The 19,396-nt window shown below is 40.3% G+C and overlaps 1 long non-coding RNA gene across 2 annotated transcripts; it reads left to right on the top strand.

Annotated features, from left to right (window-relative positions):
* Positions 1 to 865: 865 nt before the first annotated feature.
* LOC113970364 lies at positions 866 to 11,097 on the top strand. 2 transcript variants are annotated; one of them, XR_003535153.1, is made up of 5 exons: positions 870 to 969; positions 3,100 to 3,167; positions 7,117 to 7,169; positions 9,536 to 9,613; positions 10,951 to 11,097. It is a non-coding gene; the product is annotated as an uncharacterized LOC113970364 (long non-coding RNA). The 2 variants fall into 2 exon arrangements; XR_003535152.1 differs by lacking the exon at positions 3,100 to 3,167 and having other exon boundaries at positions 866 to 969.
* Positions 11,098 to 19,396: the final 8,299 nt, after the last annotated feature.

Raw genomic sequence — 19,396 nt, forward strand, 5'->3', positions numbered from 1 at the left:
TTCAAAAACCACTTGTGTTTCTGTGGTTGTGTGACTAGAACAAAAAATCACTTGAGTGTTTACCACGTTGATTCTCAAACTCGGGGAACTTCTGTGGAAATAACACTTGTTTTGTGGAAATAACACTTCCTTGCACGTGTTTTGAATCACAGGAAGAGTGGTAGACTGGATGATTGGTTCATAAAGGGACAAAACCTTCCCCCAAATAAAGTAGAATGACTGTGTTAGTAACTCCTAGCAGTTTGGAGGCGTGCCTGTAGCCAGTCACATCATTTGTGGCTTCCTGGGTGTATTTGTAAGTGCTTGTCATAAAAGGTCTCTTTCATTTTGGTACACAGAAGCTTGAATCAAAGCATTCTTTATACAACTCTTGAAAAGATGCTGTTGAAGTTGTGCTTTAAGAATAATTATGGTTGAATCTTTGGTCCACTATGTCTTATCAGAGTATTAATGAAGCAACACAACCACCCAAACAGCCAAAGTTTAAGTTTAGGCTTGGAAAGAAAAATGTAAGAGTGAAAGACTGTCTTTTCTGTCTTCTGGAATATTTTAAAGAGACTATTTGTGATCAACGACAATTATATATTTTTCTCCTAGAAAAGAAGATTTGCAGGGGTCAAAGGCCTCTACCTTAGGGTGCAAAAACCCATAAAAATAAAAAAAGCCATTCATGTCAAAAGGATGGTGGCATATGAGATTCAACTTGGTAGAGGCACATATGATTCAAATCAGGTTGTTTGCTAATGCAGCTAGCTCATCTAAGTGGAGAATGGCAGAATTTCATATTCAACAAAAGCTTTTGTACCAGTGATATCACAGGAGCCTGTTTCAGAGCGATTTCCCAGCGACTTCATACCCTGCATTCTGGGCACTGGGCAGATTGCAACCCCTGCACTTGGAGACATGACAGAATAAGGCTTGATGGAACATGATTGAGGCAGATTGGGCTTCAGGCAAAACTACCTCCAGGTAAGATTCTATCCCAGACATTCAATAAAATTATAGAATTGTAGAATCCTTGAATGATTTAGTTTGGAAGGGACTTGAAAGATCATCTTGTTCCAACCCTGCCATAGGCAGGGACACCTTCCACTAGACCAGGTTGCTCCAAGCCCTGTCCAACCTGGCCTTGGACACTTCCAGGGATGGGGCAGCCACAGCTTCTCTGGGCAGCCTGAGCCAGGTCCTCACCACCCTCACAGGGAACAATTTCTTCCATAAATACAAACTTCCCCCAGGTCATTTGTGGTTGAAATCAAACCTGGTGAGCTGGTTTATTGAGGTGTGTGCCTACAACAGCCTGTGGACAATCACTGCTCAAGAAACTAGGGAACTTGATTTTATCAGTGCAGAGTCTTTGAAGCTGCAAATGAACCAACCCTTGAACAAATGCCCTCAATAACAGGGTGTGTTGCAGAAGAGGGAAGTCCTGTGGCGTGTCTGTCTTCTCTCGGCAGCACATTCACTTTGCTTGTGCTATGGGTTGAGCAGTTGCTCATTTGTCACATATTGCATCTGGAGGGACTCCAAGGAATTTGGAAATTGGGAGATTGTCTCATTGGCATCTGGTTGCTGACATATTAACAAGGACTTTGGCTTCTATTTCTCACTTTCCTTCCTGAGATGGTTATATGTTGAATAGTACCAGTGCAAGGATCAACAAAACTTCACAAGTTCCTGTGAAGTCAGGAGCCACAAGAGCTGGTCACAATTCACAGAGTGTTTCTACGCCACTACATGATAAAACATACTTTTCTCCTCTTTCTTTTTTGATTCTTTTTTTTTTTTTTTTATTGTGCAAATGTTGGTAGAAAAAGAGCTTGCAGTTTGATTCCTTCAAGTGTTTGTGTTGGGAGAGCTCTTGTCGCATATGTTCACAGAGAGAGAACATAAAAGGGGCCTGAGGATAGACAAAAAAATCTGTCTGACTATCTGACAAATAGTTACAGAAACATTTTGCATATTTACCCATCTTCTAAAAGAAACATATTGCTATGCAACAAAAATGTGTTTACTGTAAAATGACATAGACAGTAGCGCTCAGAACATACTTGAAAGAGCTGGATTTTGTAAGCAGCTCATTTGCATAGAGACACAAGAACATTTGAAGCCTAAGAGACAGCATCAAGGAATAAAAGACGTCCCCTGGGACCAGTCTCCATTAACCTTAGGTTTGCATGGTTTTCTTTTCCTCTCAGGACTGAATATTTGTTTAACTATTAAATCAATTCACGAAATCATTCTGTGTCCTTAGAAGTCTAGTGAGTTACTGCCATGCCACCAGATTAGTCTAAATTCCTCTTGGACTGATGCTAAATTTAATAACTCTGTTATATCACTGGCAACTTATATTTCTATAATTTCATGCAAAATAAATTCCTTCTCACTTATGGGGTAATGCTCCTTCTCAGTTACAGCCTGAGACCTGCTGATTTTTTACTTAGTTATCCCAATAGATGGTTGGCATTCAGATTCATTTTTTCCTCTCTCTTTGTCCAGGCTGTGCCTCAGTGAAGCATCAAATTGAAGCCAAATGGATGTAGCATATTCAAATTTCAACCTTGTTACTGAAGGGAATGCCAAGAGTTTAAAAAATGTCAGGCCTTTGAGATTGAAGAATAAGATGCTGGGAAAGAAAACTTTCAAACTCAGCAAGATGATGACTTTTACCTCTGGGAGTTGGATATAAAAATCTCTAAGTAGCTAAATGAAAGATGTCCTCAAGCACTAATGATAATAGAACGCTAAATGTAGATATTATGATGCATATAAAACCCAGAAAATAATTTCATTATGCAATTAAGTGGCTAAAATCCTTCTTCCCAATCCAACACTTCAAACTTCTACATGAGAAAAGAGGCTTTGGAAACCTAACCAAAATAACAAGTTTCAGTTACTTATAGTTAATGTGAGATTAAATATATTTTGCTCAGGGATTTGTTAGCAGAAAATAGACATTTTTCACCTCTGAATAGCTATGTCAGAGCACATCTGGGTTTAGAGCTCAAAGTTGTTGCCTTTTCTATGTAGCTGTGCAGTAGTTTTTCTAATTTCCAGTTTGTTTTCCTGGTAAATCCAAACTTTTTCTGCTGGTTGCAGTGCAAGAGATGAAGGTTCCCTGTCAGTTTGATTGAACAGCTCATGGACTTGCAAATTTGAGCTTAAAGGTAAAAATAGAAGTCTCTCTAAAATATTACTCTCCCAGGGACCATCCGGAGTTTTCAGTGGCACTTGCAGAGGTTGGTGCTATCCCTGATTTATGTCTCAAAAAGTGACATTAGAGCTGTCTGAGGCTAAACAGGAGAGTGGATGCCAACCAGGCCCAGAAATGGAAAGCACTAAAATGGAGCAGGGTGGATGGTCACACTGGAGAATCTGAGAAACAGCAAATTAACATTGTCACAAGGAATATTCACGTTGGTGTGCATGACATGGGCACAATATTCTGATGAGGGCTGCAAAAGTTCCAGCTTGTCTGTGTCTATGGAGATCTTAAAGAACAAATTAAGCTGCCACCTATTAGTAGTAACTGAATATTAACAGTGACCCTGTTTTGGGACAGGGACAACCAATAAGATTGGCTTTTATGTTCCTTTAAAGTTGTGTTTTCCTATGATTCAAGGTCGTCTCTGTCTAGAGCTGCACTTTCTTAATCCCTAATATTCACACAACAATTAAAAAAGATGTCCAGTATATCTGATAACAACGTATCTATTTCCAAACAAGATTATGATGACAGCTTAAATCATAAGATAGCAATATATATTAATAATAACAAAGATGTAATATAGGTAATCTAAAACTAGGCCAAGGAAGAGCAATTAACGCCTTTATTACCTGTAGCATCAGTGTCCCGAGGGGCTTTATTTTTCTGTTTACAGGCTACATCTTCTCTGCACCAGCAATACTACATGAAATGGAGTTCTAGCTGAGAGACATTTCATTTAGAGCAAATATTGAAACTTTACAGATGCTTGCCTGCAGCTGTACAGAAAAGACAAACAGCCTGCAGACAAGCCGGCCCCACAGAGCTTTTTTCTTGCTTAGTTTTAGCAAGATAATATGAATATCCACGCAGATGGAAAACGAGAGCTGGGATGAGATGTTAATAGAACCCACTGGGAATCAGGGGCCTGATGTTGCCAGGAGCAAAGTCCCTTTAACTCTCCGTGCAGTGGGGGAGACGTGAGGGTGCACAACGCTCTGCTGAAACACACCACAGAGAGCAAGATTTGTCAAAGCCCCATCTTGGCAGTGCTGGAAGGAAGCAAGGTGGTTGTGCAAACACCTATAGAAATAATGCACGGAAAGAAATCAGGAGGGAAAGCCTGATGTGTGACTCAGTGCCCTGTATGTGTGTTACAGAGGAAATTTGGCTCCTATAGAGAGCCATGTGTTTGTATCCCAGCAATGTGAACTCACAGCCCAGGAAGCCAAACCATACCCTGGGCTGCAGGTGAGGGGGGAATTCTGCCCCTCTGCCCCCTCAGGTGAGACCCCACCTGCAGAGCTGCCTCCAGGTCTGCAGGCTCAGCACAGGAAGGACACGGAGCTGCTGGAGCGAGTCCAGAGGAGGGACCAAGATGATCAGAGGGATGGAGCAGCTCTGTTATGCACACAGGCTGAAAGAGCTGTCTGAGTTCAGCCTGGATAAGAGAAGGCTCTGGGGAGACATAACAACCTTCCAGTACCTAACAGGGGCCTACAGGAAGGCTGGAGAGGGGCTGTTTACAAGGGCATGTAGTGATAGTACAAAGGTGAATGGCTTCAATATGAAAAAGGATAGGGTTAGGTAAGGTATTAGGAAGAATTTCTTTGCTGTGAGGGTGGTGAGGCACTGGAACAGGTTTCCCAGAGAATCTTTGGATGCCCCATAGTGTTCAAGGATGAAGCTCTGAACGATCTGGTCTAGTGGAAGGTGTCTCTGCCCATAGCAGGAGGGTTGGAACTATGTGATCTTTAAGGTCCCTTCTAACACAAATCATTCTATGATTCTATGCTTTGGGCCTGGAATAGTCAGGTTAAATTTTTCCTGGTGTGGACGGACAGCAGAATGACCCTATAGTGTAGTAAGCCTGGTCCTCAGCTTCACTTCATTTCCTCTGGCTGGACTCTGTAATGTCCTTGAGGGCACAACCTCTCCCGGAGCTTTGGCAGCTGGGACACAGGGGCAGCTTATACACAGTGCAGCTGAGGGCTGCTCCTGCCAGGATACTCTGATGGAAGGTGACTTCCTGGGGTCCAGGAACATCAGAGGCTCCCCATGGTGGGTGTCAGATTAGGGGCTGGCACTCAGAGCCTGTCCCACAGCTCCAACCAGAGGCAAGGCAGCCAGGAAACACCAGGGGACAGCCCCACCCACGGGCATTGGGCAACTCTCCGGGGGTGGGATGGGATATTGTCCCATGGCTGGGGTCATGATCATGCCCCTGGACAGAACTGGATCAGATCCAGCCCCTGCCTCATCAGGGGCTGATGTCCAGCTGTCAGTCCCAGCCCTGCTGCCCACAGGACACCCACAGTCCTGGCCAGTGCTGCTCCCTGACCCTCAGCCTCTCTTTTGCTCTTAGTAACAAACCTCGAGTGGTTACACAGGTTTAGCCTCACCCAGCTGGTGCTTAAAATCCATGAATCACGACTCAAAACTCCTCTTCCTTCGTAACCACAGCCGTTTATCCGACCACCACTGCTGTGTGCAGCTGTGCCACTTGCCTCTGCATCTCTCCTTACTTTTGTGAGGACGAGCTTCACACACAAACAGCCTCCAAAGTACTTCTGAGAAGGTGATTACCCAGCTGCAGCTCCTGCCTGCCTCCGTCTTTATGGATAGTGCTGTCCTTCAAAGCCCCCTCAGCCCACGCTGCAGGAGCCTCCCTTTTCCTCACCATCTCCGAGGAAAGAGGATGAGCCACGGACCTTCCTCCTCCCTGCTGGCTGCCCCCAGTGTGGGCTGACAAAGTTTTAACCTCTAATCTGGTGTGGGAGTGGGAATTTGATCGACAGGCTCCAGCTCTGACACAGGAGGCCAAAAGCCTTTGAGGAATGTGACTGTCTTCCTTATTAAGCCTGTCCAATTCCAGCCAACGGAGTTCTCAAACTAATCTCTGGTAATAGCTGCAGAAAGGGTCACTGCTTGAAAGGAACAACGTGATCAAGTGTTCCCTGGTGTTCTACTTTTCCATCTTCTTTCTTCCCTTTGAACTGGAAGACCGTGGGCAATAGGGATAATATTTCTCCGTGTGTGTGGAAAATACCTTACCAGGAAAACTAATTTATTCAGACGGAAATATCTCCGTTTTTCTAAATACGCAGAAAATCAAATGCACAGCGGAGCAGTAAAAAGGAGGGTTTTCCTTGGTTACAGTTTATTGCAGTGAAATTCCCTACTGTGCCAGAAGTAATGTCACAGTAATGAGTAATGTCACAGAGGTCCCAGAAAAGCACAAATTTTGGGTGAATATCATTCCATTTTTATTGTGAAACAGAATCACTGTTCTTAGGAAGGTTGAAAATGAGCTTTTCTACAGAAGAGTGTATTTTCCTCCCTTGCAAGAATCATATGTTTTGACATGTTAAAAGTTGAAAAGAAGGAAAAAAAGAGACTTGTACATCAAGAATATATAAATTGATTATACCATATTGTATATGTCAAGAACATGCTGTATACTTCTGGGTGGGAAATGTTGCAGAGTCCCTCAGTTAAGTTGGAAATAACCTATTGGAAGGTTTCTTCACTGAAGTTGCAGCCAAACAAAGGTATTTTGGTTTCAGAGACAGTGTAGTAAACCAAAGCAGAATTTGAATTTCTGTTTAGTTTCCTGCAGTGCTCCACAACTCCATGTAATGTGCACGTAGGGGGTTTTTGATTTCCCTTTATAAAACACGCCTGGAAAATCAGCATTTTTTGCTGTCCCAGATCCATCCTTTCCTCTGTGGTCAGGGATTTTCAGGGCTTATATGATTCTAATACAAGTCAGTGACCTAAGTGCTGAGGCTTATTTCTCTCTTATAATTTAAAAATTGTTCAATATGAAACAAAATCGAATTTTAAAACCATGGAAAATGTTGGCTATCCATTCAAACATCTTAAAAACATTATTTGGTGCTTTCTTTCAGTGTTGTCATTAATTCAGTAACAGACTCAGTGGTCCAGCCTAACAGATTTTGTGGTGAGCTGGTTTTTATTGCACTTTCAAGCTGTTCTCTGTGCGTGTTTGTGTGTGATCACATGTGTGTACACACCTGAAAATATCAGCACATTTGGTGTTGCGTCAGTAAAAAAATAATTAATTCTGTCACTTACGTGAGAATCTGCAGTAAACTATGTGTAAAAACCCATTGGATAAATACATTTTGTGCCATAAAATTCTATCACCTGCTAAGGCAGGTGTTGATGCTTCAGGAATACACACATATACACTGCAGACAGTGTTGCAGACTGAAACCTGGACTGTGTTTGTGTTCTTGTAGCTCTCCCTTTAACATTTGATTATTTGTTCAGGGCCGGTGTGTTGCTGCTGCTTATCTGTATATTGACATGATTGGTTCCATGTAGAGCACTTGCTTGTTTCTAACTTTGTTTGAAAAGACTGTTTCAAGACGATGGCAGTGGGGGTGGGGGCGTGAGAGGAAGAGAGGGAGAGAATATTTTTAATTAGTTTTGTGTAGGCAGGAGGGAGAGGACGGACGTACATCGTAAACGTATCATCTTTTTTTTTTTTTACATTTTTCTTGTGATCTCAAGCAGCAAATAGACCAATCCCAACAGCCCTGTAGCTTTATTTGTGCTGTTTTTGGAAGGCTTGGCACTGCTAAGCACCCTTATTGTTGTTCCTGCTTGACATTCCCTGTCCTTGACATCTCCCCCTCCTTGAATCGATGATGACTGCCATCTCAGCCCTCGGGCTTCTCCACGGCTGCTTTCAACTGAGCAAGCCACGTCCCTTATTTCTTGCTGCCCTACTTTTGCCCCCTCTCCACCCCCTCTTTTAAAGTCTGCAGCAACTTTAATTCAGCTTTGTGAGCGTGTCGTGGAGAGACGTTTTGAGAGGCGGGAGGTTCGTACACCCGGGTGAATCCCTGGTGGAAATTTTTTCCTTGCGTCGGCGGGGTCGCTGAGGGGACTGGCTGCAACCAGCCTGGTCTGACACAACATGGCAGCTGGAGACAAGTCACTTGCCTGGGTAATACATTTAAATATATATATTTAAAAAAAAGCAGTTCATGGTACCAGTGCAGTATCTGGATGGATATGGCCATCATGGAGTAATCGTGCCCATAGGGGATCGTGAGCTCTGGTTTCTTCTTGGTGCTTGATTACACCCCCAAGGACATGATTATCCCCTGCCAGTAGTCATATTTCTTGTTGTATCTCATAGCTTAATTGCAACAGCATAGCAAAAAAAAATAAGGAAAAGGGAAAAAAATAGTAGAGCTCAGGTGAGATATTGCTGAAATCACCGTAAGAGGCTGCGATGGTTTCTGAGCTGCCAGCTATGTATGTTAATTAACCCTTCTCAGAGGAAATCCACGGAGCTGTTCTTCCAAGAGAGATTCCCCCCGCTCCTCACACACACAGATATGTGGTGTAGTCTCTCTCTTGGTATCTCATGCACTGCTCCAGGCTCTTGATGTCAAAATACACCAGCTGAGAATGTAGGATAAGAACAGCCGTAGGCTTTCCTCTGGTCCTCAAGACATTTCAAATCTATACTTCCCTGATTAGTATAATACCCTGCTTCATCAGGAGGACAAATATTATTTTTTTTTCCTCCTGGTCTCCAAATGGGCAACTTTTACAGCAGTACGTGGAAAGCCTTAAAATAAAGAACACAGAAAAACGTAGAAAATTCACCTGGGAGTCCAGAGCTCTAACCTATATTTACTTTTTCCATTGTGAGAAACATTTAAACAATTCCTTAACATTTATAACTGCACATCTGTTTGAAATAATTGAAACGGAAACGTTAAAAGAAATTACATTTTGCTAATCCATTTACAATGGTATAAATTGCTTCTCATAGCCAACTGCCAGACTGGCTGTTTTATTTAATAACTTTAATGCTGAGGTTCCCTCAGGCAAGGAGACAGTTTATCCCACCAACTGCAGGAGGTTTTACTGAAGTGTCCCCTGGCTATTGTCCAGGGAGTGTGAAGGAGCTCAGCTAACAGGTTCACTTGCACTCCCTGTCTCTGGCAAATAGAGCTGTTATATGTTTCAATGCAAACTAATTCTAAGTGAAAGAGGAAAAGGTGCAAACAATGCACCCTGGCAGATCAGACTGTTTTATTAGTGTACCATTGTGGCTGGGTGGCCAATAATTTATCATTATAAAAATATGTTGTTATTACATTTTGAGAGCCAGCGACTGAGCAATGATGACCTTTCTCCCCAGCAGAATCACGGATACGTCTCAAATTTAAAGGACTCTCAGGCAGAAATAATGTCCAGTGGGATAACTCCCAAGCACAGCCATTTGATAGTCATTGTTTTACACACTACAACTGTATCTATAGCTTTTATTCTCATATTCAGTGATGTCATGGAAGATAACTCTCTCTCCTGCGTCTCCATAATGAGCTGCTGCATTAGGCTGACTTTTTTTCTCAGGATGTAAATATGATTTTCTTGGCTATGATTCTTTTTTTTTTTCTTTTTGTGAGTGTGTTGGTTTAAGTGGAATCACTCAGTGCAGGGAAGATCAGGACAGAGCCCATTTTCCCTGTTGTGAATTCTACAATACTCTCAGTCTCTTTAGCTCATCATGAAGGACAGTGTTAGATTCAGGCTTGGCCCCTCTCAGTTCAGTATACTGTTAGTTCCTTCAGCATGTGATACACCAGAGGAGCCTCAGATTTCTCCAAAATTTGAAAAAGTTGCTGACTAACACAAGTGAATGCACTTTTCAATACACTGCTCTGCTCTGCACATTTAAATGCTGCCAAACACTAATTGTTTCTGAGGCTCAAAAGAACTTGCTCTTTCTTTTAATGTGGAAGACTGAAGAAACACCCTTAAAATGATTTTTTTAACAAGTCTCATAAGCAGAATACAAAGAAATTTGGAAAGTGTATTAAAATATGTGGAATCCATGTTTTTGATTAAAGATAATTAAACATTGTTGAAAATAGCAGAGGCATTATCAGCCATGTCTGTGTTTTCAGATTGTATCGATCACAACTGCTAACCATCTATGACTTATATGGGATCATAACTGCTTCTTTTTATCATTCCACTCAAAGAAACACATTTTTATTTTTAGGAAAGTTGCCCTGAGGCAAAGACTAGAAATCGTTCTCAAGCAGATAGTATAATTAAGGATTGATCTGCACAGTGGGGAGAAGTTGGATGAATCAGACACTGACATTTCTTTCCTTTCACTTTTTCTTATGACTGAAAGTCTGGATTTCTCCCAACTAACATAAGACACTTAGCTATGTAGAAGATGTAGAGTTAGGAGTTTATCCTTGATTGTCAAGGACTGTCAAAGCCACAGAGGTGTTTAAAGCTGGCAACTTATCCTGTATCTTGTCATTGACTGCAGCAGAAGCCCAGGGCGAATATTCTCCTGACACCTCAAGTAGGTGCCTGAGGTTGGAAGTGGGATGAAAGCAGGCTGAAAATTTGGGTTTAGTTTAGCAGAGAAAACCTGTTCTCAATTACCTGACATAGAAACAGTGATAAATATCCACACAGCAAACCTGTAGCCACAGAGGGAGGTCTTTGGCTTGTCTTCAACACCTTGATTCCCTCCTTTAAGCATATTTTTGGATTAAGAATTGCTCAGCAGTGTGTCATGATCGGGAGCCCTACTGAAGGCATGCAACCTTTTATTTAAGTGCCTAGTTTGATTCTAGCTCTGCACAAAATCAGTGAAAAAATGCGTGCCTTGTGCAGCCAACATTTTTCTGCAGCAAATTCTGGGCCCTGAGGTCATTGTATTTCTGCAGGTTGGGATACACAGGGAGATGGATATATCCCGTGCCTTGTTCTCCATATTGCAGTAGAAGGAAGGAACCTGAGGAGCTGAGGAATTTAATCTGCTTTGCCATGCATGATATTTTCTTTGTTGAAAAATTATTTCCATAATAAATCAATTAAAGTGTATCTTTAATGAGCCACAGGCATTGGGAGAAAAATATAAGAATTCTTTCAAAATAAGACCGGGTTGAGAAGCTTTAAAAGATACACCCCTAAGAAACAAAAGTAGTTTGGTTTATGTGCCACCTATCAAACTCTTTCTGAGAAATATGAAGCTGTCTATCAATTATATATAACTGTGCTGTCACATGCAACAATGAAATGCAAAAGGCCAGAAAATAACAGCACAGAATATCATAAATAACATTTGTGTGGCTTATCTGACCCAAGCCTGAGATGATCAAGAGAGAGATACAGGTCACTATCTACAAATGCTTGTGAAATGCATTTTGGTTACAATGAGGAGGAAACAGGAAGATAAGACTCAAAATAAACTGGAATTTAATCCAGGGATATTCTGCAGATTGACATGATTCAAGACAGCAAACATCTTGTGCTCGGTGAAGCCTCAAACAACATCTATCAACTTGATAGAGCTGGTGATGTTCTTGAGTAAGGTATCTAATTATTGAACTTTATAAAATAGTTTTGCCTCCTCATCAGTGCAACTAAATAAGCATTTCCCTGTAATACTTGGTTTCTTATGTTGTGAGAACTGATCATATCAGAATATACTAAGTCTGCCAAGAAAGAAGATTCATGAAGAACAGCCTTTCCCCTGGATGAAAGGACCTTATCTCTAGTGGGCACATCACAGGAAATTGAGGAGGAACTCAGTTTGCAACTCTGCAGATCATAGAAATCAAGGTATCCTGAATTCTGTTGTGAACAGAAGGCCTAAAATTTTGGTATTACTTTACTGACTTGAGGAAACTCTCTGAAGCTTTATGAAACCTCTTCAGCAATACTTTTTGGCACCCCTGATTCCAAGTTCTGAGCCTTCTGGCTTTAAAATGGGCCAAACTATTTTTGTCCATCAAAGCAGAGGATTTACTTAAGAGACTGACATTATGATCTGGAAAACTGAAATCATGATCAGCTGATTCAGCAGCTTATTCAGGTAACAGTTGCCTTCAGTTCCTGGCCAAGCCATCACTTGTCTCTTGATGACGCAGTTTCCCTCTGGTGCTGCCTCTCTTCTGGCAAAGCAAAGTTTTTTGCACTTTCCAATTACTGCCACAATTCCAAGGCTGCCATCTAGACACTCCTCCAGAATATGTTTCTTTAGTGCCATGGCAGTTTTCCAGCTTTTTCCCCTGCCTCCCTTCATTTGTTTTGTTAAGCTGCTTGGTTATACCAAAGTTAACCTTTCTGACCCCCAAACCCAAAAGAAAATCCCCTTTTGTTATAACTGTTGTTTCACACTCTGGCACAAACCACATTTCTGCTATTTCCTCATTTTACACACAAAATAATTCCTGTGCCACCTCTTAATGTCAAAGTTCCTTCTGACTATACAGACATGTGTAGCCATTTTCCAAAATGAGCATGGATAGAGCAAGATTTAGACCTACAAGGTGGATAAAAATCCCCAGGGAAGCATGGGGAGCATGGGAAGCAAGCAAAATTTCTCCTTTCCTCTGTTCTACTGTTGGTTCACCTAACTTGTGAATTGAGAGGAAAAATTAGTTGTGTGAAAATGATACAAGTAGAAGACTCGACTCATTTCTGTGCAGGAAGGAGGTGGTGGTGGAAAAGCTGCACCAGAAAGGTAAGCAACAGAATCCAAAAATGGCACCTGGTGGTTCACTCTTTGCCTCCAACACTCAGTAGCCTGTGAAGCTGTCAGTTCTTGAGAGAATAAACAGAGCTGGACTTGGAAAACCCTGGAAGTCCACATTTTCATGCCTTTTTGGCTATATTGCAGAAGAAATAGTTAGCAACTCTTTTTTTTTTCCCTGAAGACAAATAGTCCTTTATGCTAATTGAAGTAATTTTGTTATTTCACACCTCTTTCATGTTGTTCATGAATACTTCTGAATACTGTGAATAAGTTTTGTAACTGTGTCTGTATGGCTGCTTCAGATGCTGTATCTTCTTATTCAGTCTTGTGGGGGAAAGAGGCCAGAAGAAACCTGATCCATTATGAATGGAGATGTTCTGAGCCATTAAATCAGCAGACAAGAGAAAGTCTGAGGCCAGAGCAGAACGAAAACGTTGTCATGAATTTCAGGAATGAATTGTTTGAGTAGGAAGTTCTTTTAAAATTCTTTGATAAGCTGAAGTTACAAGTGAGATGACTTAGAAGTTCTTTCTCAGTCAATCGAGTTCTGCGGTCAAGGTGTCCTGGGGCTTTGGGAGGTGGCCCTGCACTGAATATATTTACTGAACTGCCATTTTCTTGGTGTGATGGAAGGATCTTGAGGTAATTTGCAGTGCAGGAAGCCTTTCAGCTGTAGATTGCAAGGAGTAGATGTGGTGTACAGGCAGGCCTGGCTTGATGCACCTCTTCCTCTCTGTATCTGCTGCAGGTCCCTTTCCTAGACAGAACTTTTGATTCAGTCCAGGACCTGGTCTTACTAAGTAGTCCAACCTGTAATGTAAAGAATAAAGAATGACATAGACTGTGCTGTGACAATCTTGAGATTTCACAAAAAAGGACCTTTCTGTGTTTTATTAATATCAGATTTATTCATAGCCAGAATTTTTTGTTTCTGATGAACTGATATGATCTCATTCAGATCCAGAATCCATAATGTTTTTAACCCTTCTAACTAGCCTGTAGGTAAATCCATTTGCAAGGAACTTTGTGTGATTCTCTGTTTTCTGAGTCCTTTTGATGGTAAATGACTTTGAAAATTTTGCTGGGAAACAGTCATTAGACAGTTCAGGTTATCAGTGGGGTTCAGATGCCAGATGTTTTGATGTAAAAGTTTGAGACTCTAGAAAATCAAAATAATCTAAAAGTGGTAGCAAGTTCATATTTAATGATGGTGAGAGATGTTCTAATGGGTTGGTTTCCTCACTCCTTGAAACCCAAGACTTTTGTAGGAATTATTATAATAAATTACATTTCTGGAGTAAAAACTAAGCAGGTTCCTTTGCTAGCACCATGACCAAAGTACATCTTATCGATCTTTCCAGAAAAGACAGAAAGAACTTTCATCTTAAATATTGCTTATCATTCCAGTGTCTTATTTTTATTACAGGTGGATCAACCTCACCCAAAATACTCTCTAATTTTGTCCTGCAGGACAATTTTTTTTCTTTTTCTGTTTCTTTTTGGAACACGGAGAAAGAAATCCAAAGTTATGGCATTCCCTATGAAAAAAAAAATTCTTCCTCTTAATAAACTTATTTCAATTCCCTTTTAACCAGCCCATGCTGAGAAGAGGGGAAAATCCAATTTATTCTGCCTGAACTTCAGATTTCCCTGCAAACCACCTAAAACAAACAAAGTTATGGTGGTGTGGGAGTGCCAGCTTTAACCAATGACTTTTTCTGGAGCTGTTCTATCACCAGGGAATGGAGCACAGGTAATTTCTGAGGACTGTCTTTGCTTGGAAGTCACTTTGGAGAGACTAATGGAGAAGATGCTGTGAATCCCAACGTGCTTAGGAGGAAGCATAAATTTACTGTACACCTCATAAGTGAGTTCCTTTGGGTTTTGAGGCCTTAAGGAGGCAACTTTTAAATCTGTACTCAGCCACATGCACACAATCTGCAGGAGAAATTATGATCACCTTAGCCAACGTGTTCTGACATAGTTAATAACCCCAATGAAGGCAGACCCAAGGTGACTTACTCTGTGTATTGTTGCACACAATATATTAATCAGAAAAGCTCTGCTCGTGGAGCAGCTTGCAATTCATCATCGTGCTGGACCCAGCAACCTCAGTTTCCTGGGGAAAAAAAAAAAGAAAGAATATTTTGGGCTAAGTGAAGAATCTTGCTCGAATTTTGATAATGCAAATGCACTTTTGATTTATTACGGTGTGGAAATCAAGCAGGGGAATAACCCACCTCCTTGGGTGTGAACACCATGGAACCAGGAGCAGCCAAATCCCAGAGAAGGAAGGGGGAGAAAAAGACTGGGATAAATATTCTCTCTCAGTCCTCCCCAATGACATTGGGGATTATGAAGTGACTGAGAAATCATCCACAAAACTGGGAAAGAGTGATGGGAAAAATATGAGAAAGTGCCCAGCTGGTAAACTTTGATGTTTTGTGGCTACTAAACAGAGTCCCAGGGTTTGGGTTTTTTTGGAGGGCTTACCTTTTGAAGCTCTAGGTCAGAAGTAGAATTCTTTCTTTCTGCATCTTTGTTATTGCTAAAAAACAGTGCTGGAAGAAATCAGGCTTGATCTGGGTTTGGTTTTTGTATGTGTGTGTATGTGCTTGTTTGTTTGTTTGTTTAATTTCTTTTTTTAATTGGTGTGATTTGTGTGCAGGTTTTTAAATTAAGATTTCCCTAAAAATATGTATTGCCAGTAGACATTTCAAAGCTGTTGATCATTAAAGAGAGACGTGTGCAAAATAAAATACTGCTGACTTAACCTGTTGCCAAAAACTGTATTTTCAAGGTTAACTCTTCTTTCTCTTCCCTGAACCTACAAATTCTTACTGGTTTTCACAGTGTTTCCTCAGCTGCTTGAACAGTAGATTTTGAAGGTAATGATGTTATCAAAGAAAGATGAAATGCTCTCAAATTAGGTGAGGGCGGATAAATGTAAAATATACTGATTTTTCAAACACTTCACATGTATTTTCTCTAATAGAAGACTGTAGACTCAGTGCAGATTTTTAGTGTGATTTTCAGTCACTCACAGCTTTGGCCAAACTTTATTGCCCTTGAAAGAAATAAGACTTTTCCCTGTGTCCTCATTGGGTGCAGGGTTTAATCCACTGCTTAATCTTAGGTTATCTACTATACTTCTGTTTCCATGGTCCTGAAAAACCCTCAAGAAAAGTTGTGCTTTTGATATATTGATATTGCTGCCCAAAATATGAGCATCACTGTTTGCTTATGGCTTTGTGCAGGACACTGGTGTGCAAATATGGAGCAGCTCATGCTGTTGTATTAATATCCACCCAGAGAGCCTCTGTCTCCTGAGATTTAGGGCTGCAAGGTTTCAAAAGCACCACAAATACATTAATGCACAGTTTTAGGGCAACCCATGCAGCCTCCTCACTGTCCTGGCATCTCAAGAGTCCTCGTTCATCAGAGCTTTGCAACCTTCAGGGGTCTCTTGAGCACAAAAAAAGGAGCTGTAACGTGCAAGAGCTTCCTTCCTTAGATGTTGTTTTGGCATAACTTGACCCTGGGTAGCTTTTTGAGGCTGTTTCAGGATTAACTAAACAGCCAGGATGGGAAATGCAATGATTTGGATGTCCCTAAATTAGAGTTGTCTTGGCCATGACAAATAAGATAATTGGAATACAAAGCCGTGCTACTCGAGGGAGAATTTTTCATGGTTCAAAGTGAAAAATGATGACAAAATCCCGTAATATATGTTTGAGGTAAACTAAGTTGCTGACCTGCTTCCAATGTATGTTCTAAGTTCCACAAGAAATCATTTTCTGGATGCTATAGCAAAATTATTGAGAGTTTATATCCTTAAGGAGAGTCATTTCATCGGTGTAGTGAAAGTTCAGGGTTTGCTACCATTGTAAAATTTGATTTAAAGGAATTAATAACATAAATGAATGCTCTTAAATAACAAGTAGGGCATTCAGGGTCCTAGGACAGAAATAAATTACCCTTAAATAAGGCACATGGTGTCCCCAGATAGGGATGAGATACATTTCTCTACTGGTTTGCTAATGGGTTTATACATTGTTGGTGTTTTTCACACTGTGCAGCAGCCACCTAAAAAGATGGGGTTTTTTTTGGAAAAAAAAAAAAGAAAACAGGCATCAGCACTTTATTGTAATTCTAACAATGATTTTTCACAATTGCATAGTTGTGAGGTTATTGAGAAAATGTGCTATTTTACTCTCAGGTATTTTTCTTTCACCTTTTCCATCATTTACTTACCTTGTTTTGATTATTTGAGTGTTGTTTAATAAAGCAAGTAGTCGCTGGACTTCGCTAAGTACTGTGAAAATTATAGATGTACTGTTATTTCAGAAATCAGACCTGGATATAAATTAATTATTTGGATGTTAAAAAAATGTTTATCAACAAAAAACAGCAGGGAAAAAAAGTCTCAATTGTAGCTTGGTGAGCTTTCACACAAAATCTTTACAGTATATATATTTCTGGTTGGTTTTTTTTTATATTTCCATGTAGATACTTCAGCCCATTACCCAGAGTTTTTCACACATAACCTTTTGTCTCTTGGGTCTGAGTTTCCCCTGAATTACTGGAGGTTTATGCCAGAGTGATTCCATTTAGTCAGTTCCTCATGGAGTCATCTGGATTTACAAAAGTTTACAGTAAAATCAGTCGGCTGCCTGGGGAATTCTGGTGGAAATGCATCTCACCACATTGAACAGTGCAGGATGTTTGACCCTGGGACAATTCTGGGGTTCGTGGCTGTTGAATTTCAAAACATGTTTCAGTGTTTTCTTGAGTTAACCATTGAAAAATATATTGTAAAAAGTGTGATTATAAAATTAATTAACTTGAGATTTTCTTATTTCTCCCCTCTTTTGTCATGTTTTGTTTCTGTCATGGAAGGCACTTCTGGCTTGCCTTTTACTTCCTTTCTCCCTGGTGTGTACAATTATATGTGCATGTGTTTGTTTGTGTGAGTTCAAAGTATCAAGAATGGACTTGCATATCAGGCAACAGAGGAGAGACTGTGTAGTTTTTCTATCACTAATAAAATTACTATTTCCATCCCCATTGTTATATATTCTTGGTATACTCAGAATAAATGTATAATGCCTCCCCCTTGACTTTTTTCCTTGTCGTTGCTGGAAGAATCATTAGAATTTTCCCTTTCAGGAAAATACAGCTTTTCTTTATTTTGTAGAAATGCCCATCTTTCTGACCTTGTGTTAGTACTTTCTTTTGTCTTTTCTTTCGGTGAAATCATGTCTTTTTGCTGAAAGTGTTTTTCAGTATTTCTCTATACAATTAAAAAAATAAAGAACTCTAAAAAATTGCAAAGCAGTTACTGAATAGACTATTACACCAAACAATATTGGTTTTGCTGAAGTTTATATGTATTTTCCTTGCCATCACTTCACAAAATCCTAGTACAAACAGACTCTTGAACTCCAGACACCATGGAAATTGAGATTTTCAGATTATATAAAAATGAAACTGTAAATTTTCACGTAACTGTTGGTTAATTTGCAAATTCTCTGGGTGTTTCACTGTTCATTCCTTAAATACTTTGCAAATCTCTTCAGTTTTGGTTTGGTTTTTTTTTTTCTTAGATTAGCAGTGAAAAATTCTCTGCCTGGTGTCAGTGTAATTAAAGGATCAGTATTTATTGTTAAAAACAAGGAAAAAGTGAAACCATAAACAGAGGCTATTTTAGAAGGAGGTGTAAACAACAAAACAGATTTCTGGATCAATTAACCTTTCCATAAGAAAGAAAACATCCAAGGTATGAAAACTTCTGGAAGCTTCCATTTTAAAATGTGCTACATCACAAGTAGTTATTTTTTCTTGAAAATTTATTTATTAAGTAAGAGAAAATTAGAAATCTTTTCCTTAGAACACACAGCTAAATCAACAATTTTAAGAGTTGGGAGACACTCCAAAGGTTAACCCCAAATCTGGGTCCTTGGGAAAGACTTTTTGTCTTGTGATTGTTCCTACTTTTCCACAGGAGACTCAGATGTGGGTTTTAATGTTTCCTTTGGACCTTCTAAAAGGATTGATGCTCCAAGGAGTGATGCCAGTGATTATGGGACACCAAACACCACTGTCACTCTTGGAAGTGGGGTTTTCAGCTTCATTCAGTCTTTGAAATACTGGGCTCTGTTGGACTCCTTGGAAGAACATAAATCTGCACATGGCAAACACATTTTGGCTTCTGTTCACAGGCTCCTCAGACACACGACAGTCTCAGAGGGGAGAAGATCAGAAGCACCATGTTTGTCAATACCTGCTTTGATAGGTAGGATCAACCTTAATCTCACACCTAAATCCTGCCTTCCACCCCCGATCTGACAAAGAAAGGGAAGCTCTTTTTACTGGATCTGGCTGAAGGTGGATGCAAGATTAACTCCAAATATGAGTGTGGGTGTATCCTGAATGTGTCCCCTGACAGAGAGATGTGTACTGACTTTCCAGCTAAGGGTGAGTTGAAATAGGAACACTCATGTATGTATATATGGGGAACCTTCTGGAATTTGAATGGTAGAGGGAAGGGAAGGGAAGGGAAGGGAAGGGAAGGGAAGAAAAAAGAAAATAAAAAATAAAAAATAAAAAATAAAAAATAAAAAATAAAAAAT

This window comes from Neopelma chrysocephalum, unplaced genomic scaffold (genome assembly GCF_003984885.1).
Source record: "Neopelma chrysocephalum unplaced genomic scaffold, ASM398488v2 Primary Assembly neopelma1_76, whole genome shotgun sequence".
Taxonomy (NCBI): Eukaryota; Metazoa; Chordata; class Aves; order Passeriformes; family Pipridae; genus Neopelma; species Neopelma chrysocephalum.